At 34.8% G+C, this 23,691-nt stretch overlaps 1 protein-coding gene across 2 annotated transcripts in view; it reads right to left on the minus strand.

Annotated features, from left to right (window-relative positions):
* LOC123312238 (PDF receptor) overlaps positions 1 to 23,691 on the minus strand; it is a 95,183-nt gene that overhangs the window by 69,016 nt on the left and 2,476 nt on the right. The window contains exon 1 of one of the 2 annotated variants that reach the window (XM_044896565.1): positions 12,280 to 12,373. The exons of the other annotated variant lie outside the window; for it this stretch is intronic. The gene's annotated coding sequence lies outside the window, so the exon portion shown is untranslated. Of the gene's footprint in view, positions 1 to 12,279; positions 12,374 to 23,691 lie in introns of those variants that run through there. 2 annotated transcript variants of the gene reach the window in all.

Here is a 23,691-nt window from a genome sequence, read left to right on the forward strand (position 1 = left end):
TCGGGCAGGTTTTACTAATAATAAATCCATCATTCGGGGTGGAAAAGCCACTGACAATGGGAGAAGTAGGGTGCTGACAGTGTGAAAATTGAAAGCGTGGAATCTAGAAGCAAGGTTCGAAAATGTGTTCATATATAAGGTGATTCATATACCAGGTGATTCGTATACCAGGTGATTCGTATACCAGGTGATTCAAGTGTAATTTTCTTTTAACTTGATAAGGAATCGGTAGAAATTTTGCATTCCTTAGCAAAAATATCAAAACTATCCAGTTTCATCTGCCAGCATGTTCATTATTCGTCAAGTATTAGTGGAAATATTGAATCCCTTATTGTGACAATGACTCAGAATCGGTTAGGAATTGACACCTCGTAAAGAATATTAGCCCAGGCAAATTAGGTCGAAAAAGAGCCATGCTTCCTTAAAAGTGCTTAAAAGCTGAAAATGGTTTCAAACGAGAAAGGGCATATCAATTATGGAAAAAGTGAAGTTTGCGACAATTTTCTGCCAGGGCTCAACTTTTGGGGACCTAAAAACCTCGGCATTTTCGCTGAGGAGAACAAAAAATTTGTACCTACATCTTTTGTAACAAAGAAAATAGCGTTTCAAATGAAATCAAAATCGTTTGAATCAATCAAGAGGTTCAGCAACAATCGATCAACAAAGGCAGGGAAAAATGAAGTTCATGAATACATTTGAAAAAAGTCCAGACCTCCAGAACAATCTTTCTCTTTTCATGTATCCCAAAGCAACAGGCCCTCTCCAAAGCCAACTTCAACCTAATAAGTATGCCACAGAAGTAGCTGTAGAAAAGCACTCCCTTCAGGCATACTAGCAGTTTGATGACTTATTATCTTTAATCCTTTCTAGGTTCTAGAGTATGATATAGCTGATACGGCAATTCATTAACCATTATTGATGCCACATCTCTACAGGTGCAGATGTATAGATAAGTCCAAAATATCAGATCCAAAAAATTGATGCTGGTATATAATAGAAACTGGTCTCAATTCAGTCACCAATGTCCTTTTCGCAGTCCCAGAATATCTACTAAGCAACATCTTCTACACTGAAAATTGCAAAAAAGCAAAAAAAAAGGCGAAAATTTTCGTGGTCCCCAAAAGTGTTAAGCCCTTAACCCCCCAGAAAGTTGTCGCAAACTTCATTTAACTTGCCCGTGCTATATAACATATACCTAATAGGTATAATCGAAATAATACGAGGATATATTGAAAAATTCTTAGCCAACTATAGAACAAAACAAAATTTTAATGTCAAAATATTTTATTACTCAACATATTCTCCTCTTAATTGGATACATTTATTACAGCGATCCTGCAACGTCTCTAGACCCTTAAAAAAAAATGGTTCTTCTTGCTCTGCAAACCAGACCTCCACAGCCTTTATTACCTCCTCGTTGCAAGAAAATTTACGACCTTTTAAACTTTTTTTCAGTTGAGGAAAGGATGATAGTTGGATTTAGCCAAATCTGGTGAATAAGGGGGGTGTTCAAGTAATTCAAACCCTAAATCACGAATTTTTTGCATGGCAACATGAGATCTGTGTGCAGGGGCGTTGTCCTGCAAAAACACCTTTGGATAGCTTTCCGCGTATTTTCTCTTTATCCAAAAAATCAATCATGATTACTCCATGGCACCCCCAAAAAACTGAAGCAAGAACTTTTCCAGCAGATTTTTGGACACGAAACTTCTTAGGTCTCGGATAACCAGAGTGTCGCCATTCCATCGATTGTTGCTGTGTTTCTGGATCGTAGAAACGTACCCAAGTCTCATACATAGTAACAATTCGGTTAAAGAAGTCTACATCGTTTTCAAATCGAGCACAGATCGAACACGAAGCTTCTACTTTTGCACGCTTTTGTTCAACATCCGAACCTGCAGCAATTTTTCTCATGTTAAAATTGACGTGAACTATATGATGAACGCGTTCGTATGAAATATTCAGTTCTTCAAATATCCGTTTTAGCCCAATTCGACAGATAAAATCATGTCATGAACTGAATCGATATTTTCGGGGACTGAAACAGAAACTGGCTTTCCCGATCGGTCATCATCTTCAATGGAAAATTTGCCTCTTTTGAAGCTTGCAGTGAAATTTTTCACGGTCATACGAAGAACATTGATCACCAAGGGTATTAAGCATATCTTCGTAAATCTGCTTACCTCTTAACCCTTTTAAATACAGGTACTCGATTGTGGCTCGATACACCAATTTTTCGATTTTCACAATTTCGGTGGACGCTTCTTTCTCTTAATTTATTGCGTAACTCTGGTTTACTTTTTCGACCTCAAACTTCACATTGACACTTCTAATGAGTTATTGTTCGTTGCTATGGTAACGCAATATTTTTTTAAGCATGGAATTTATCTAGGCTAACTAGATATCAATACATCCTCGTAGTAATTACACTGAAAAAACAATTTATTAACTATAATGCATATTTATTAATACGTAATATGGGCTATATTCGAATATGGCGTAATGAATCTTTATTTCTCAGAAATAAATGCTTTATTGGATATCCTTAAATAAATATTTCTTATTTATTAATATATTGAAATATATTTATTACTAATGAATTGAGTTTTTCGTTAATATATAATAAGCTTCGTTATTAGTAATAATGAACTTTCTTAATAGTTATTATCAGGTTTGTTGAGAGATGAACCTATTGAATTCAGTCCATTAATAAAAGAATAATCAAAACTCTCCAATGAAAATACATTCATTTTTAATTTATTATTAAAGAAGACAAATTCGAAAAAGCTTGACATGTATCATTATCATTATCACAAAATATAACAAAAAAATACAAAATAAGTCATAGACATATCATCAGCACCATAAAAAATAACCAACCTTCTCCTGCGTCTGATTGAATCCTCAAAAAATTGACCTTTTTCGAATGGGGTAATCCTTCCTCCTCTAGAATGTTCTCCACATAATTAAAAACACTCACTAAACCCACTTCACTTCACTTCACTCCACTGTCTCCACTCACTCTTTTTAACACCATAGACAAGAAATTATTTGTAGAAACCGCTCTAATAAGCTTGTTCAAACTCTCAAGCCACAAGAAAAAAAAATCAGGGATATATAATATTCAAAATAATCTGGAAATCTCCTATTGCATCAAATTTCAATAGTAGACTGAATACTAGAACCGACGCCTTGCTTGACCAATAGAGACGCTTGCCATCTATTGGTCGACAAGATTCGACAAGTCGAGAATGATTTCATAGCTGGCAAATAAAATTTTTTTTGATGTTAACAAAAATAAATAGATTATTTATAAACTATATATTTCTGGGAAATAAAGGTTTAGACTAAGATAACATAACGATATTCATTTCTATTAAATAAATAATATTTGGACCAAATAAATTAGGCTCTAATAAATTTCTCATTAACTATAAATAACTGAAATTTCTGAATTTCTTTGAGGGAAATCACGTTTATTTATTATTGGCTTATTAAATTTATAGTAAATAAATTCGGATCAAATAAATATTTATTAAATGTAAACCGTATCATTTTTCTCAGTGTAGAAAATTAGGAATCAGCTCTTCTTGAATTCGATGGATAGGCTTCACCTTTCAGGAATCTATTAATTCATTCATGCGGTACATAAAATCTTCCAGAGTTTTCAATTTATTCAGTATTGTTGGGATAATTCTATTAAAATTGTGAAGTGTACCTATATCTGTTTCTACTACTATCGCTCGATAAATCTGCCAGCCTTCTTCAACATTCTCAAGTGATCCTCCTGAATGCCTACATAAAATGGTTCTTTAAAATGATTAGTTTCCAAGTGGGTTTCTCATCTCAAATTCATCATATAAATACGAAGACCTGAAATCTAAGTGTGAATTCTTGTTTATCCTGAAGCAAGATTCCCTGGAAGGCTCTGGAAGTAGGAAATGGATTTTTCATCTTCTTTAATCTCCTGAATGTAAGAAGTTGAGTTACTCGGAAGTATGCCTTTCTTATTGATGCTCGATGCTTTATTCATTCAACATATCATAATATCCGTGGAAGTCGTCCTCAAATCCTTTTATTCTTTACGAGATCACATCATCCCTCGGCAAGAATTCATATGATTGAGTTTTATTCGATAGAAATTATTATTTTCATACAAAGAGTGAGCAAAAAGTAACGAACAAAATTCATATCTTCGGTATTTGATTTTTGGTGAAAAATGCTCGAACAGGTCAAATTTATTGACGCAACTTTTCATGTATGAATGAGGAGTTTGACATGCACCTTCTGCGTAGGCTGGAGGGTAGTTAACTTTATTAAATCGCGACCCTATTGTGCCAGAAATGGATTGACTTTTTATTGCTGAGAATTATTAGGTCATTGATTGGTCTTTCATAAACCTTTTTTTATAATGGTGATGAAATGGTTAAACTTATAGAATTCGAATTTCTACTTCATGTTTTTTGAGGTCCATGACATAGACTTTAGGAGAAATGGATGTTTTTGTAGCGTTATCAAAACCATACATTTTACATAGGGCAATTTAAAATAGGTGAAAAGCACGTATCAATTATTACATGTTATTAAGTTACTACCCTACGAAAAAGCGGTGTTTCCAATAACTTCCAAAACATCAATAACCTCAAAATACACAAAAAAGTTTAAATTTTATTTCAATAATTTCAATCATTTAATCCCTATAATGAAAAATTGGTTGATTAAAAAATCACATCAATGATAAAATCATCCCCAGCTACAAATTGTCTATACAGGGTGAGTATTTGACTAGCACAATATATTGTAACAGTTGTAATGAATCCCAATTTTCTGAGAAAATTGGAGTTCATTTTAGTGCATTCCTTTCATTTCACATTTCCGCCTTTGAAAATATTTAATTCTCAAATCTTCAGTCCATTCATTCCGATAGGCAGAGTAAATGTAAAAAACCGTTTATCTGTGTTAAACATTGCTTTTCTTGCATGCCGTTGAAGATTTCGACGTTTTTCTGATGTTGATATGCGATAAACCGGAGCTGACGACGTTTTTCACTCTTGTCGCATTCAGAAATTTTCAGATTTTTAACGTGTGGGGGGATTTGCCTATAAAAGCAGATTTTCCCCCGCGACGGGCACTTTAGTCTCATTTACTCTTTTGTCACTTGACTCTCTTTTGTCTCTTTACACTCTTTACTCTCTTTTCTCTTGTCTCTGCGATTGTGTGCCCGACGAGCCGATCAGCGAATTAAGAATAAATTCTGTGTTACGGAGATAGTGCCCTTAGAAATTGATTTTTATTTTTCGTTTTCCGCGAGTGCCTTGAATAAAGGAGGTAGGTCCCCGTCTATACCGTTCAGTTTCTCTATTAAACCTACACCGGTTACTTCTTTGACACTGCTGTACTCTATCGCTTTCTGTTATCTTTGCCGTACTTTACCCTGTTTCGCGAGTCTGACTTTTCCCTTCGCTATCAGTCATGGTGCGTAAGCCCTTGGGGTAGTGAAGAGGAAGTCCCGTCAACTCCCCTGTTCGCATTCCCGCGTCATAAGTGTTGAAATAGAAATCTCTTCTTTTCTATCAGTCATGGTGCGTAAGCCTTTGGGGTAGAGAATAAGAGGTACCGCTCGTCGTCAGTGAAATCCCGTAGCCGTAGTTGCACTCAAAATAGACCTTTTCTTCGCTATCAGTCATGGAGCGTAGCCCTTGGGGTAGCGAATAAAAGTCTTGAGTAGATCCGCCCTGGTTGTGTTTCTTTCATTTCTGGAGAAATACAATTAATTACATCGCGATACCGTACAGCAAGTCATTTCACTTTGCGAGGTCATCCTTAGTATCCATTTCGTCAGTTCTGGTTGGCGCATTTTATTGAAAAACCTTTGAATTTCACTGTACCCGGTATACACTTTATAAAGGTCTCGTGATCGGATCGAATTTCCCGAATGTATGTTTGCTGATCGATTCGCTCATATTTCATACCTACACATATTTCCGTTGTATATATAATCAGTTTCCGAAGGTGTGAATAAACTGGTACATAATTTGATTTTGACTACTCCGTTATCGCCACCACCCTAGATAACAGCGAACTCTGCCTCCGACTAGCAGCTACTCTGGTAGGTTTGCTATTCTTCCTAGTGAAAAGAATAGCTGGCGCTCGAGATAAGTTTCTCCGAGTAAACCACGTTACACAGTAGATTCTTAAGGTCAAAAGAAACACTCTTTTTTTATAACATTTTTTCCGATTCGGTCCTTATAAAAATATATTGCCATTTTAAGTTTTCATAATGAGATGTGCCACCCCTTGGAAAAATATGATTACCTTCAGAATAACTATCTAAATCTGTGACACTACACATCTGTTGACCTTTTCAAAATAGTTGCATTCGGTCAAAGTACCCAAATTTTCGAATTTCATAGATATTATTTATTTTTGATCATCAACATACATACGTCCACATATTTTCTCTGTTACAACTTGTAACTAGCTAAATCTGTGACATTACACATCTGTGGATCTTTTAAACAAAGTTGTAATCAGACAAAGTACCCAATTTTTCAGATTTCATAGATACTTTTTAATTTTGAACATTACTCGAAAACGGTGCATTATACTTATATTTCACAAAACGTTCAAATATTCATTATATGTATAACATCCAACTTAGTTTCAAGAGTTTGGTTCTTAGAATTTTTGTTACTTTTATGGTATTTAATGGTCATAATGATAAAACTGGAAGACGGGGTTGATATCTTGTGTACGAAAATAATTCATCGAATAAATGAAAAACTAGGAATTCATTTCATTCGATAAAAACGTTTGTGAGATAGAACTAAAAATAAATTTCCAACAGCATATATCTTTAAACCGCTCCGAAAAAACTGATCAAGGAAAAAAGTATTTCTTTGGACCTCAAGAATATACTGTTAAAATATTCGAACTAGTCAAAGACTAACCTTGTATATCGCCAATGAAACGAATGTTTTTGAAAACTTTAGGCAGGAAAACATATTTATATTACCTCGAAGCGAATTGTTTTATGTTGCATTCAACATTAACTTCTCCCTTTCTGGTGCAGTCAGATGAAAACTAAAATAATGAAATGAGTATTCAATATTCAATGCAGAAGACTTATATTCAATTGAAGAAAACCGAGCTTCTTTTGATGAGAACAATTCAGAGATATCAATTTCTTTTAGCCTTGCATTGAATATTATCCAAAAAGAAAGATCATTAAGGAATAGACAAAAAAGTATTTTAATAGGTATTCGATATTCCGTATTCGAAGAATGAAACAGTACGAATAGAAATATCCATTAATTTTTGGTTGACTCTGTTTATGATTCTCTACCACGTAAGTCATTTTGGATTCCAAAATGGCAATACTCTTCTGCTGAGCCTATCTAGTAGGCGATGATATTTTGGCTATAAATTTGGCAAAAAATACCTACTGATACACATGCTCAAAAGTAGCATGTGATTCTCGAGCATGTTCATATCATATCGTATTATTTGTATTTTTATTTATTCAAAGAAAAGTAAAAAGTTGATGTTAACGAAAATTATGTAAATCTGTTTTCAGTTCAAAAAATTAACTCAAGCCATGAGTCCAAAGAACTATAAAAACAAAGAAGAGATTACATTTACGCACACAACGGTCATAACTATTCTTGAAGGCATATACCAACACAAACCTCCATGTGTCAACAAACGCCCGGTTAGAACAAAAATTTCTCCTCTGTGAACATTTAAAATTTTCCTTCCATTATGACCTCGAAGACGTCTGTCATGGCTCAGCTTCAGGAGGTCAGTCCCAAACTAAATGTGAAGATCACATCTAATTGTCAGATGATGTATACGTGATCGCCGTCTGTCCATTACATTGGTTTCTTTCATATGTCTTAGTTCCCAATAACTCTGTATAAATCCACCATTAGATTGGAAGATCTTAGGTAAATCTGAGATATAGAGGAGGAAGAAAAGTGGCCTCAACACGGACCCCTGTGGAACACCACTTGATGATGAGAGCGCAAGTCATTCCTCAGTCCAATAGAGTAGAGGGTGATGAAATTTGATGTGTTATGCTTTATGTAGAAGTCTGTGAGGTACATGAACAAATGCGTATGAAAAATTCAAAAAGATCAAGTCTATTGGATTTGATCTATCAAAGGACCTCGACTAGGAGCACTAGAGAAGGTTGTTGACGACAGAATGTCCTGGGTTGCTGACCTAGTCCATGCTGACTATTCGGTAAATGTTGGTTTTCAATGGCGAAATGAAGGACTCTCTCATGAATAATTTTCTAGCATATCTTTGATATAACCGGAACCAAACTGATAAGATGGTAATTGGCAGCATTACTTTTGTCTCCCTTCTTATATATCAGAGTCAACAATGCACTACGCCAAGTCAAGTGAGCAGTCTCAAATGAACTTGTGAACAAAATAGAAAGAAGATATATGAAAGAAGTCCTGCACAATTCTTTACAAGTTTAGCGAAGGAAAACTTATGTTTCCGATCTCATAAGCATTGTATGGACCAATCACCTCAGGGGCACTGCTATTTCCTCGAGTAAAGGAGGAGGCAAAACAATCAGCTAGCACATTTGCAGACAGGAATCAGAGCACTGTTAACTTATACTGTTGTTATGGTTGTTAACAATTATTGGGATCAAGTCGAGGGCTGATCTCACATATTTAAATAATTTTTTGCTCTCTTATGAACGAACTAATTATATTCTTAATCATTCTGATGATGAGTTTCATGTTCTGGAGGAAGTAGGCTATTGAATGTCGGGCATATTGAAGTCACCAGCTACAAGTAAGTTTTGTTTGGTGTTGGAAAGATCACGGAGGTGAACTTTTATGTCTTCATTAGATTGGCAAGGACGTGATCTATAAATAAAATGGATGCTGAAAACACAGGATCTTCCTTTCTCAATAAATGAATTATCGATTCCTGGTGAATCGACATTTGAAATCGTTTATGAAAAGGAATCAACGAACTCTTCTGCAACTTATGCTCATACACCACTTCCGACTATAATAGTCGCACTGTCCTGCCTGAAGATCGACATTGCAACAAATTGGTCCTCAATAGTGAACCAGGGTGGAGCCAGGTTTCAGAAATCAGAACAAATGTTGGATGATGAACATAGACAATTGCTATTAGTTCGTTAAACTTCGACTGCAACGACTGGGCATATGCTACATAGTTTATTCACTATATTTCGAGGTATTCGGAACAAATTGTCAACATCTTCCACTTCGCAGCAGACTTGAAATGGATTATAAAAAAATTTCTTCAGAATAATAAATTTTTAGGAAGCTCCTGTACATCAGCAAAACCTAAAATATCCCAGTCATTCGTATAACCGTTGTAAGTTAAGGAATCAATACTGTTTTGCAATTTTAAAAATTCGCCCACATTTTCTTTGCTACGAAGAGTTAGAATGAAATGAAATGGAATTATTTACGAAATATCATGGCAGATTTGAAAATGAAATCGACTTCTCTCTCTGGACGTCACGTCACAAGTTTTGAATTTTATTACACACTCTTTTCTCACACATTGCCGCTTTGGATTTGAGGAATTATTTATAGTTTTGAACAACCACCTCATGAATTTTCTCCAGCGTTCAACTCAATTATGAATTATGCCGTTCCCCAATTAACAAATAAAGCGCTTATGATGGAGAAATCGTTTGAAATTCTGAACTTTTCAGTCTCATAGCATGCTTAACAAGAATAATCAAAGACCATTAAATCAACTATCTGTTGTTGACACAAGATTTAATGGGTTATAAAAACTATTATTTCTCTTGTGATATCATATTTCGAAACTGAATATCATTGTTTGTCATCAATAAAAGTTATTGCAATGCCAATAACGGAATGAATAATCTCATTATCTGGTCTCTGACCTCATCGAAACTGAACGATTCCGAAAATAATACCATGAATACAAATAACACCCATGCCCAAATACTGAATGAAAAATGGAAAAAACAGAGACATCTTTATTAAGATTGTCAAGTAAGTTTTGATTATTAGAATATGGAATTGTCGATTTTTAGGGAAGTAGTTGCTTGACAGCTATTGCACTTACAGTAACGGGAAATAAAAAATTGTTGATGTGATGAATAATACTGATAATAATTTTTCTATAAATAATTTCTTTATGAATACCTTTGAGGATTTATATTTATTGAATTAATAAATATTGAATGAACTTTCACATTGAATACATATTATAAAATAAATATAATATTATAAAAACAGAAAGAGCAAAATGTTGCAGTTTCGAAAACCTCAAAATTCTTGCAAATGTTATCATTTTAGATTAAAGACTTCCATATTGCCGTGAGATCCAAATTATGGAAATTATTCCTCCTAATTGTTACACTTATTCTAATGAATCTAATGTCACTCAGTAGGATACATAATAAATTTTGTTAATCTCGAAGACATCACCTTTTTGGTGGGAATAACTTTCCCACATTAATTCCTACATTCCTACATTAAATCGGAAAGATTTCGAAAAAAAGATCGATTCAAGAAAACCTATTATGTATAAAACAGAAATCCTGAATTGAAAAGCATAATCTGTAGCGGGGTTAAGATGAAAACTGAGTGTATCGTTGCTTTCAACGTCGAATACGTTCTCCACAAAGTTGATCATTTCCATTTCGTTGACAATTCATAAAAATAGGCTAACAAAACATTCTCCTGAAAGGAATTAGTCTTCCCTGTTTGTTTCCAGCTCGTAAAATCGGCACAGTATTTTCCGTATATGTCATTCGATTTCTTCGGGGAGATTTCCAGTTATTATATTTCCAGGCTGTGCAATTTCAGGCAGAGTCAGTTCAAATTCTAGATTCGACTCTCTTGATTCATCCATTTATATTCGCCTCGAAGCACAATAACAATACACAGGGTGTTCAGTAATTATGTGATCAAACTATCCAAGATGTCCTCATCCTTGATAATTTTCGGCATGCTCGCCACTTTTTCTAAACCTGAAACGCCTCAAAGCCGACTTATTTCCATACTTTGGATTATACTCATATACTCAACTGCATCAATTTGTTTTGTGACACCCTCAGGCAGACCTAGCACTTTACCTTGACCATTCTGTTAAATGATGTCGTTCCTTTCAACTGCAAAAAAATTGGCAGAGAAAATGAGATGTCGTTTAATTAGACGCATACCTACAGCAAATTCGATTACAGGGTGGGCAAAATATGATGGGATTGATCTTCTTTTGTTTTCAAGTTATAAGTGACAACTCATTTTTCGGCTTTTTGAATTTTTGCGGCTAATTAGTAAAGTTTCACTGATATCGGAAAACAAATGTAACATTTGTTATGTTGCATGCAGTAATTTTTTCAGTCTGCTACTTCAGTGACTTCCATTTTTTTTTAATTTTCATTCATAATATTATAATGAAATGATGAAATAGCGATCTATACTGGTCTGGTACACAGGCGTCTTTATTTGTGAAGGTCTTTGAAAAGGCTGTAGTAGGTACTTTATTTATTTATTTATTTATTTATTTATTGCATTTTTAATGATTATTGTACTTATTTATAGATTTTATATTTGTCATATTTATCATTACATTGCTGTATGCATACAGCAGATTCTTATATTGACGAGTGCAAACGATAAATCATTGTAAAGCATGAATACAGATTACTATTACTATTACTATTACTATTACTAGTGAATAAGTTATCTACTAATTGAAAGAATATTCATTGGAATTCAGGTTTACGAAATTTCCTGAAAGCGATGCATTCCATATTTATTTTAAATGAGTATCTGGAATGAAAGTAAATAAAAAAACATAGGGTTTATATTAAAAAAATTAAAGTTACTATTATATCACACAAGTGGCGGACTGAAAAAATCTTTGACTGCGCTACTTCAATCCACATAAAGAAGTGTATGAGAATGTTACATTTGTTTTTCGATATCAATGAAACTTCATATCAGTTCAGAGAGTCGAAAATGAGTTTTCACTTATAACTCGAAAACAAAAGAAAATAGAGGGACGATCTTTGAAAATCGAGGTCAAAAACGTGCCATCAATTTTTCCCTAGCTCTTACGGTTACGGAGCTGCATTCAATCCCATAGAATCACTATCATCAATAAAAATTTTTGTTAATTTTTCCACACTTGTGTACGTAGTATCTGTTCAAACTGATAAATGGGATACATTTGAAATGTAAGCAAAATAGGTATAAATCAAATTTTTAAAGTTTTTTTCAAATATGTTTAGACCTTTCTGATGTGTGCATTATCACATGAAATGATTCAGCAGTTTCGAATTTCGACACTGAAACAGAAAAACCCACGTTTCGTACACAAATCGTTCATCTCTCCCGGATACTAAATATAACACTCAGAATGGCGGAACATGGAGAAACTTATATTTTCTCAATATGACGTGGGTTGAAGATTGTATATAATATTATTCAAATAGAATAATATTTGCATACCATTGCAGCGGCACCCAGACTCATAAAGATGTCTCCTGATTCTCGGATGTGGATGCAGTAAAAATGTGTTGAGTGTACCACTCTGCTTGACTTTCAAACAACTCTAAAGAGCCTAGATCAGCAACATAAGATTCAATGTTTATGGAGACACCAGATTCAAGCGGTGTAATCAAAGTTTTTTTTTTTTCTTAATTCATCAATCGATAAAAATGTAAATTTTTCTCATTCCACAGTTCTTTTTCAAGTTAAAAATGTTACACTTCCGTCAAATTAGCAAAGGTATAAATTCAGGGGCGTAGCTACCGCGGTATCAGCGTTATCAGTGATACGGGGCCCCCAGGCTTAAGGGGCCCCCGAATGTCTGTAAGCAAAAAATTCCTAAAAATGTTATCCAAAACCTCTTTTACAGGTTTTACAATAGCATTTTTGAGAATAACTGCTAAGATAACCATTCATTTCAAAATCCCGTTCATTACACCGAATTGATCATTCAGATAGATACGAATACTTAAAATATGAAATTCAGAAAATTCGTGCCATCAAAGAACTTTTAGAATTAGTCCTGATAAAATTCAATAGCCTTGCATTCAGTTTTCCGGACGTTTTTACTGCACGCCTTTTATTTTTGACTCTTCCGGTTACAACTGCAACCGCTGAAAGGAGTTTTTCAAAATTAAAACTCATAAAAAATTATCTCAGGACTTCTATGGGACAGGAACGGCTTTCAGACATGTCGTTATTGTCAATAGAGGGGGAACAACTTAAAAAACTGAAATCGTTATCAGCTATGGCTGATTGGATAAATAGATTTGCTGAAATAAAGGTTAGGAAAGTGTATCTTTGATTTTTTTGTATTGTTTGTTTATTATTTGCTTGTTTATTATATGTTGTTTGTATATTATTCGTTTGTATATTATTTTATATTGTTTGTATGTTATTTGTTTGTAGATTATTTCGCTCCCAGCATAAGTACATATAATCATTTCGATAGTAATCGAACATTTTTTGCTACTTTTAGTTTTACTTCACCTTTCCTTAGGGCCCCTCAACACATTTTGATACAGGGCCCCTCTAAGGCAAGGTACGCCACTGCCACATAAATTTCTCCAACATTATCTGACATTTGAAGACTTTATTGTGAAACACAAGAAGGTATTTTCCTGTGATTATTCGAAATTCAAAAGTCCATTCAGCGATTCAATCTTTTACGAATCTGAAGAAACTCTGTTTATCGAATAAGTTATTTCAATAAAATTTTTACAAGACTGCAAATTTACATGTTTGTGATACTGGTTTTGTATGTACCCATATATATTCTTCGATAAGACTGAAAGGACGATTTTATGTCACCACTGTTTCCATTTAATATTCCTGAGGGAGTTGCCACCCGCTTAGGGGGTGAATTCGCAAGCAGAGGAAGATGTCTCTTTCCAAATTAAAATTGATATATCGCGGTGTTTTCTGGAAAACTTATACTGACGGAAACATTTTCGCGATGTTTTCATCGCCATATTGATATTTTGGAACGTCTCATGGCCATGGGCCTTGTTTTCGTAAGGAATCACATCTTTCAAAGTAACTGTCCGTTTGAATTACAAAAAAGAAAATTGAATACTTGGCCTTTTATGAAAAAGAGAGATGTTTCAAGGAAAACTAGAGAACCCTAGCCAAAGTATTTACCTGAGGCCAAAAATGCTCTTCCTTGTTAGATTAATGTTTTTTTTTAATGAGTGTTCTTGAATTTTTAATAAAAATCCTTCGCTAAATTCTGATCTCCGTAAATTATCATCTGGTTGCAACTACTAGAGTTTCATGAACTTGAAGGGATGGTGACTATTCATGGACAATATTACGACCAATTCCTAAATCAGAAGAAGCTCAACTGATCGAGTACTGCAGATGAACTTAAAAATAGCTGTTTATTTGGTTTTCCTCTTCTCCAGTTCCAGTAATGATTTTCGCTCTCCTGTACGGCTGAACTATTATCCCATCGAGATATTGAATATTGAAGTTTCGGCATGTTCTAACAACAATTCCACCATAAAAAATGAATACTTAAACCGCATTATTCGGATAATTTTCCACTTGAAAAAATTAGCAACAATAACAAGCGGATATTTCGAGAAGTCATCTAGGTGTGCCGATGGACGAAATGAAATAAAAAATTATAAATAGCATTTGATTTAATCAGATTTATTGATCAATTTACACTTTACACTATTAATAAATGTATTTCTGAGAATGTGTGATCGAGAAAGTTGAACTTATTTATGTTTCAACAGAGCTCCATTTTCAGATTTGTTTTCGTAATTTTATGTTGTGAAACAATTCTTTGGCGGAAATTCTAAAAGTTGACAGTCAAGCAACGCACCATTTAATGAAAAAACAGTTTTCATAATGAAATATATTGCTACTCTGTTGAAAAACGAAAGTTGTTGTCCCACGAATCTCAAAAAATTTACAATTATTTCATTCAAAGCTCAACTCCGAAATAGCAAACGTGAATTCAGATTCATTCCAAAAATATTTTAATTAATTAGATTTCGTGTGTCACTCTGTATATTCCAGTAGACGGGGTTTTTCAGCCTCCAGTCGAAAGAACATCTTAATCTTCTGTTTGCTAAGAAAAGTCTGAATATTAAACTGGTTTTCTCGCGAGCTCAAGTGGAAACGGGTTATTTTTCTTTCGGGAGAAGGTGTTTCTGTTCTTGGTCTGTTTGTTTTAGTAGAGGAAGAGCGATGTTGATGTTTTTGCCGCTGAAATATTAATTTCACCAGAAGGCTCCTGCCCCATTAGCAAGTCTTTTTTTCCATTTTCAGCTTCATTCATTCAACTTACCAATAAACATATATGTTTATTTTCACAGAGTTCAAACTCAGCGGTATTAACAAAGGTGCATGAAAATTATCAGATGTAATAACATGTACCTGAGACTCTTCTTTCTATTTTTGCCGATTCACGAACAACTGAATAGCTATCGCATTGTTTTTCAATCTTATTTTCAGGAAAATGCCAGGGTCTCGTGCTTCCCTTTCCGTTGAAAAAACCAAGGATGTGAGGATCAGGATAAAGTGAGTGTCTTTAAATTGAAAAGAACGATATTTATGAAACTTTGCATGCAATGAAGATAACCCATCTAATGCTTTTTTGTTACTGTACGCCATTTTTTCAATTCAAATGTAACAACCAGTATATTTTTGCAGATTTCGAAATACTTGTGGTTTTGAATTCGTATATCCTAAGATCAAAGAATATAATTTAAAAAAACGAGAAATAAATCACTTCACAGTTCTCTACAGAACATCGACTATGGTCGAAATTTGCCAAATTTGTCATAGAAGTTCCAGATGATTCATCTTCGTCGACCATCTAGGAGGCATTAAAATATGTAGGGTGTTTTTGAACATGAGTAGTGTATTCAAACAGAAAGTAAAACTGGTAAAAATGAAGCGTTTAACCAAAAGTCACTTATACAAACCTTTCATAATGACCAGGTTGGAAAAATCATTGTTAAAACAAATCCAAATACGACCCTGAGTCATTTGTCAACTGAATTATCGGAAAAATACAAGAAACCATTTATTACGGAATGAATCAATCATACCATATATTTTTTTAGGATATCGATCTGTTCTTTGAATGGAAATGAATAAAAAAACTTACAATGTTCGTATTTTTCCCCTTTTCTTGAGTAAATTGGAGAGTTTTTCATGAAATGGTCCATTTCGGTGTGTTCTATCCTCAGAAAAAGGCTTAAAGGAGTAATGTCAAAATGAAAATTGAAAATAGGATCTAAATCTCACCAATAAAATTCGACTATTCACAATTTTTTTCAAAGTTGATTCCTTCTAGTCCAAAATTGTTTGCAAGATTTTACATTGGGATGGAAATAATTTAGCACTTTTTCTACAATCTCACGAACACTTTGAATTCAGTATCCCAATTTGTATACGCTGTTGTTTACCTGAATTTACACGATACATCAGTGTTTCCAAATGACCAAACAAATTATTCAGACTCCACTCCATACAATGGTTCTAACCACTGTGAACAATGATTGTTCGGTCATCTGTTTCATTTTCTCGTCGCCGTCATCCTGAATTTTTTATTCATTTCGATGAATTCTACCTACTGTCGAAAAATATACTCAACACTCTGTCTACGAAGTGCCTAACAAAAATAAGCCTTTTTATTAAAAAAGGCTAACTATTAAGTTAGTAACCTGATTGATTTTTCGCAAGGCTTCATACACTATTTTTTTGTGTGGGACACTGTGGGAATACTTGTTTCGATTAAGATTTCATTTCAAGTAGGAGGTACTACATCAAAAGATGAACTTGGAGTTTCCATCCGAACAAATTAGCCATTCAAAAAACTTTTTCAATTGTCCCTCGTTTGGTGGGCTTCTTGCTGCCGACAGAAAGGAAATTAATTTTTAATTCTTCTACTCTCTCAACTTCTGAAAGTCAGTGGATTTCTCATAGAACACAACTATTTGTATTCCTCGATGACAACAGCCGATCAATAGATTGTCCATCCTTTATAAGGAAAATTATGAATTATTCTATTGACATCGAAAAAGGTGATCATATAGTACTCCACAAAAAGTTGTAGACGTATAATACTGCTTCATAAAAGTTGAGAATGTTTTGAAATTTTGAGACTGTTTCGAAAGTTTGCATTTTTTCCAACATTTTTTTCCAATATGGGAAAGGGAAATATACATTTTTATTCATTTATCTAACTCATTCTTTTGCCCACTATTTTACTACCGCCTTCAATTACTTTGTTGTCTTTGTTCGTTCCAGACTCGACAAAGGCAGTCTTGTGTGGTGTCCAATATACAAGATTCACATCAACCAACTACGAGGATATCTGGATATATTGAAAAATTATTAGCCTACTATAGAACCAAACAAAATTTTAATGTTAAAATAATTTATTACTCATTATATTCTCCTCTTAATTGGATACATTCATTACAGCGAACCTGCAACGTCTATAGACCTTTCAAAAAAAAAGTTCCTTCTTGCTCTGCAAACCAGACCTCCACATCTTTTATGACCTCCTCGTTGGAAAAAAATTTAAGACCTTTTAAACTTTTTTTCAGTTGAGGAAAGAGATGCTAGTCGGATGCAGCCAAATCTGGTGAATAAGAGGGGTGTTCTAGTAATTGAAACCCTAAATCACGAATTTTTTGCACGGCAACAGTAGATTTGTGTGCAGGGGCCTTGTCCTGCAAAAGCAAAACATCTTTGGATAGCTTTCCGCGTCTTTTCTCTTTAATTTTTTTCTGTAGAGTGGTCAGTATTTTCGAATAGTTATCTTCGGTTATTATTCTACCGTTATCCAAAAAAATCGATCATTATTACTCTATGGCAATCCCAAAAAACTGAAGCAAGAACTTTTCCAGCAGATTTTTGGACACGAAACTTCTTAGGTCTTGGAGAACCAGAGTGTCGCCATTCCATCGATTGTTGCTTTGTTTCTGGATCGTAGAAATGTACCCAACACTTATACATAGTAACAATTCGGTTCAAGAAGTCTACATCATTTTCAAATCGAACACATATCAAACGCGATTCTTCTACCCTTGCACGCTTTTGGTCAATATTCAAACATTTGGGGATCCATTTTGCAGCAATTTTTCTCATGTCCAAATTGACGTGAATTATATGATGAACGCGTTCATATGAAATATTCAGTGCTTCAGATATCCGTTTCAGCCCAATTCGACGGTCTGATAAAATCATCTCATGTACATATTTTCGGGGACTGACAAAGAAACTGGCCTTCCCGATCGGTCATCATCTTCAATAGAAAATTTACCTCTTTTGAAGCTTGCAGTCCAATTTTTCACGGTCGCATACGAAGGACATTGATCAGAAAGGGTATTAAGCATCTCTTCAAAAATCTGCTTACCTCTTAACCCTTTTAAATACAGGTACTAAATGATGGCTCGATACTCCAATTTTTCGATTTTCACAATTTCGGTGGACATCTTCTTTCTTTCAATTTATTGTGTAACTCTGGTTTACTTCACACTGACACTTCCAATGAGTTATTGTTTGTTGCTATGGTAACGCAATATTTTTTATATGCATGGAACAGGTCTAAGCTTACTAGATATCAATACATCCTCGTAGAGTCTGTTCAGAGGCAGTTTTTGAAATTCGTAACATTTAAAATGGATGCTGTCTACCCAGCCCGGGCTTTTCACCATCACACGCTTCTGAATAGGTCTCATACTTGTCATTGGAGAACAGGAGTCTTTTTCTCTTCAAGCTTCTCAATTTCTGTATGGATTAATTGTCCTGATTTGCTGGCCGAGCTAAACTTTCGTATTTCACGCGATGGTAATCGACTGGAAAAGGTGCTACCTCCCTAAATCCAGCACCAATATGATGATGATTAGATCACCAATAGGTACCTTTACAGTAACGGTTTTTCGCGCGCGATCGAATCGCGAGTGCCAGTCACTCGTGTTTTCGCGCGATATGGAGTGGCGCGTGTTAACTTTTTTGTGTCTTGAGATCGCAACTGCTTTTCGCGTAGTCTCGCGTGTGCTTTGAAGCGTCCAATTCGAAATCTCTCATTATAAGCGACCGGTTGGCGTGACTCGTAGCATGTTGAATTTTTCAACGGTTTTAGCGGCACTCCATAGCTTGAAATGGACAAATTAAATAAAAAACGCAAACTGAAAGTGGATTTGTGCTTGGCAATGTATCTGAATATTCCAAAGAAGAGAAACAGAAGATGCTGAGTAAAAGAATGTATGAAAAATCGTACATATGGACATATGCCTCTCTTGAATGAGTTGCGTGAAAATTTTCCTATGGACTTCAGGAACTATTTGAGAATGGATGCCGATTCCATAAAATCCCTGCTCCGGAAGCTTGAATCTCCCATGTTCCTTATAAATAGAAAACTTGTATGAATAATCATTAATTAATGCATACCTACATGTACTTACGAATTTTGAACGTATATACTTCTTCAATTAGAAACCCGCGCGAATACACAAACGCCCCGAATCCAAAAAAACTCAGTCACTCGGGCTAGTCGCTCGCGAGTTTTTACACGTCCAAAAATCGGGCGAATGATTTGCCCTTACACTAGCATTCTTTCCCAAGCGATTGGCACGGGGCTTTCTAGTCGCGCAGGAAAGAGCGTTAGTGTAAAGGTGCCTAATGTATGCTGTGTCACAGTTCAATGTGGTATGTGTTGATGTCGATGTCTGCTATGATGGTTTGCGAACTTTCAAGCTGAAACTGGGGGAGTTACTGCGTCTTAGACAGATTGATCATTAGCCTGTAATTGTTTTTTTTTTCTATTTTCTTAGAGTTAGGATTTAATTTTGATATATTCAACAATATTGTACAATATAATATGTTGTCTTTTAACTGGGATTCTCCTGTTTACACAATAAACCTATTTTTATTTTTTTTTAACAGTTTCGGGTAAAACTTTATTTTTATCATTTTTAGGTAGGTATGTAGTACAAAATAAGTTCACCCAAACAAATTAAGAAAAAATGTTCAGTTAACAGTATGCCCTCTTCGCAGGTCAACAGTCTGATAGCGCCTTTGCATACTTCGATCCGATTGTTGATGAAATAGCCTTGATCAATTTTTTCCGTATGAGTTTTTGAAGTGTATGTGAAGGTCTTTGAAAAAAATCCAAAGCTCTTTGTAGCTGATGCCAAGGAAGCAGGGCCAAATACAGACAACCATAAATTGCCAGAGCTTCATCAACAATTCTCGGACAAAGGAATGGTATGGAACAAAGGAATATAATTGTCAATGATTTGCACTATGTAAATCTGCTAATTCATCATAGCATCAAGCACAAACAATTCTGTACATGCATTGAAATAAATGCGTCCCCAAACAGTAACTGTTCCATCCCTGAACAGATGAACTTCCTGAACTGATCTGTGATTTCTGGGCAGCAGAGGATGGGTCCATACCCGAAAATGCCAACTATCCGAAAACTGTCAATGGAATGTAGCGTTCTAGTTACAAACACACAGGAAAATTATTCCACCCCCAACCGACTGCCTTCATGAAAATTAAAGGAGCACACCTACTAAAATTTGAATTCAATTCCATTTTTTTTTCACGCGATTTTGCACGGAAAGTTGGTTCTGCGGTGAAAGGTGAATCTACGGGCTTACTCGTCTAACACTAATGGAGGGCATTATTATGGGCTCCTCTTAGGCAAAGTAGCGGCGAATCGATACTTGTCTTGCATCTCGTAATATTCCTGACTGATTGGATAGAAACGAGAACCTTCAACATCCATATACTAAAAGCATATAAATCTTACTGTCGCATTCATATAGTACACACAAGTTCACGAGTCAGATTCTCATATATACCATTATTTTATAACCAAAAACAAATATTTTTGATACGAAATTATTCGAAAAATCTTCGAAACTTTAAGTCCCCCTCCTACTCTACCACAGTTTCAAGATTTCATATAGGAAAATAATGATTTCATGGATGAAAATACATATTGAAGAAGGTATTGAAAATCTGAAGAATATGAAAATGTTGTGATCTAGGATCCTATTTTTCACAGCAAAAGTACCTACGTAATTTTTCAGTTTCTGGATTCAAGATTAACCTATATAGAAGAATGTTTCAGATATTCAATGAAACAAAGAGAAACTTTTGAGCATTTGTACAATTTTATAACAACAATGATCACCCATCCAGGCATCGAACACGTCCAACTGTGCTTTGATATGAGAAAAGATATTTTTCAAATATGTTATTGGCTCTAAAATAATGTTTTTGCAAAATTTGGGCGGCATCTACCAAACGGTTGCTGCTGATTTCCTTGTATTTGCTCATGATGAATGATGATTGTCACAAAATTCTGTGTTCCTATCGGTACTTCACAACAAGCTATTATGTTTCAATTAATTTGTATTATTAATCATGACCTTAACCCATCAATATATTTCAGGATCTATATTATCCATCTTGGAATACATGGAATGGCCATTGCAATTCTACGAATGTATTTGTTGTGGTTTACACGTTCGATGCTTCTATGTCTAGCGAGACACTAAGGCAGTGGTTAAATTTATACAGGGTGATTCATAACTATTGGGACATAGGCTAAGGGCAGATTGTTTGGCCATAATATGGCGATAGGACCAAATATACCTCAATGAAATATTGCTGTGGAAAAAGATAGAGGGCGTTAAAGTTGAATTTTTTATAAGGGGACAGAATAATATTTTCTTCGAAAGTCCTTTATTGAAAGAATTAGAAAAGGCATAGAAGTCGGAGGAGGCCACGTAGAACATTTCATTTAAGTTTATTCTTTTTATGTTACATTGTTTCTAATTATGCTTTATCGTCGAAATAAATAAATAAATCGTTACTTCATATCCCCTTCCGATGCTCTGCACTGTTCAATTGTGTTTGTTTAAAAACGGATGAAAAAATAATATATAATAAAATACAGTGAAATTATTAGCAAAAAAGGAAAAAAAAATCAACTTTAACGCCCTCTATCTTTTTCCACAGCAATATTTTATTAAGGTATATTTGTACCTATCGCCATATTTTGGTCCAAACAATCTGCCCATAGCCTAGGTCCCAATAGTTATGAATTACCCTGTATACCTCCCACTTTTATCGAAAATTGATGTGACAACGATGTCCGAGGCAACTATCTCAATCATAATTGGCGACATCAAGCAACTATCTCACTCCAGTCTTTGGACAACAACAAATGTTTATTTTCCATTTCTTGTAAGTATATTCCAAGTTCCTTAACATACATCTACTCCATTTACACATTATTTCCTGATAGAATGTGGTCTAGCAAGCGAACCCTCATAACTCTCCTGCAGTCGCTTGACGAATTGTTGTACATTCGTTGACTGCAGGTAGTAGTTAAATCTGAGAGCAATGGGTGGCTGCAGTCTGCAGAGAAAGAGTGATATGGTTCAGTCTTTGCGGCACAGCTGGCGCATTGTGATCAGAATTGAAAATATTTCTCAAATCGGCGCTACAGTATCGCTCAAAGCCTCATCCTCCGGTTGAAATGTTCAAACACTACACTATACTAATGAGGGGACAATGATCCCGAAACCGGTATACAGGTCTGCTTGGAGGAGTACTGTATGTACTCCATTTCCACAGATATTCTAAATAATTTCGTTTTATTCAAGCGGTTTCTTATACTTCAATAAAATGACTCATCTTGAAAGGAGCCCAGTTTTTCCATTTGATTAAATATTCATCACATAATCTCTAAAATCCTCATTTCCGAGGGTTGTTGAAAAAAGTGCATAATTGAAATTGAAATACTTTTCCAAAAGGCTCACTAACCACGAACCTCTTATGAAAAATCGGTGTTAAGTGTGCTCTCAGCAGTTTCCTTCAATGGAACAGCCTCGGCAACAGCTCTGGTTGAAATTAGCACTCACATTTTCACATATATTAGAGGTTTCACAATACTTTATCGCTTCATTTAATTGATCATTTACTTGTGAGCATTCAAAATACCAAGGTATCTTTATTGTAAAGAATCGTGATCAATAGGTGTACAGCAGTTCAATGATTCTCGATTGCTTCTTCATCGATACATTCGGGAATGAAGAAGTTTCAGTTATTCAATTCTGGAAACTTAACGACTGTCAAATCGGGCTATCAAAGTTTTGTGAAACCCGCTGCGAATTTGATGTTGACTGAATATTTCAGTAAATGAATTAGGACCATCAAATGAATTCCACATTATTAGATGTATTACGGCGTAAAGTTCAAGAAGAGTTCATAAACTTTTGGGCAACAACTCAGGCTTCACATCTTCGCATCAAATTGTGACTTTCATTAATGGGACGGATGAATATTCGACATAAATAATAAGTGCTCAATAAAGCTCCCAAATTCGTCTACTACCCATTCAACTTCGTGAAAGTAAAAGATTTTTTTCACTTATGTTCGCGTTCGAACATTTCTGAGTGATTGAAGATGAAATTTTAGTAGATTTCAACAGTAGGTACAACAATGTTAAGAAGAGTTTATACCACGGGACTTTCTCGCCATACTTATAAGGATAAGGCGTAAAGGGTTAAAAACTGCCTGAATGTGGGGTGTTGCCGGACCGGAACACTTGAACGATAGGTGAAAGTTACGTATTTTCCGTTTGATGAATAAAAAATTTTCT

Source organism: Coccinella septempunctata, chromosome 4 (assembly GCF_907165205.1).
Source record: "Coccinella septempunctata chromosome 4, icCocSept1.1, whole genome shotgun sequence".
In the NCBI taxonomy this organism is placed as follows: domain Eukaryota; kingdom Metazoa; phylum Arthropoda; class Insecta; order Coleoptera; family Coccinellidae; genus Coccinella; species Coccinella septempunctata.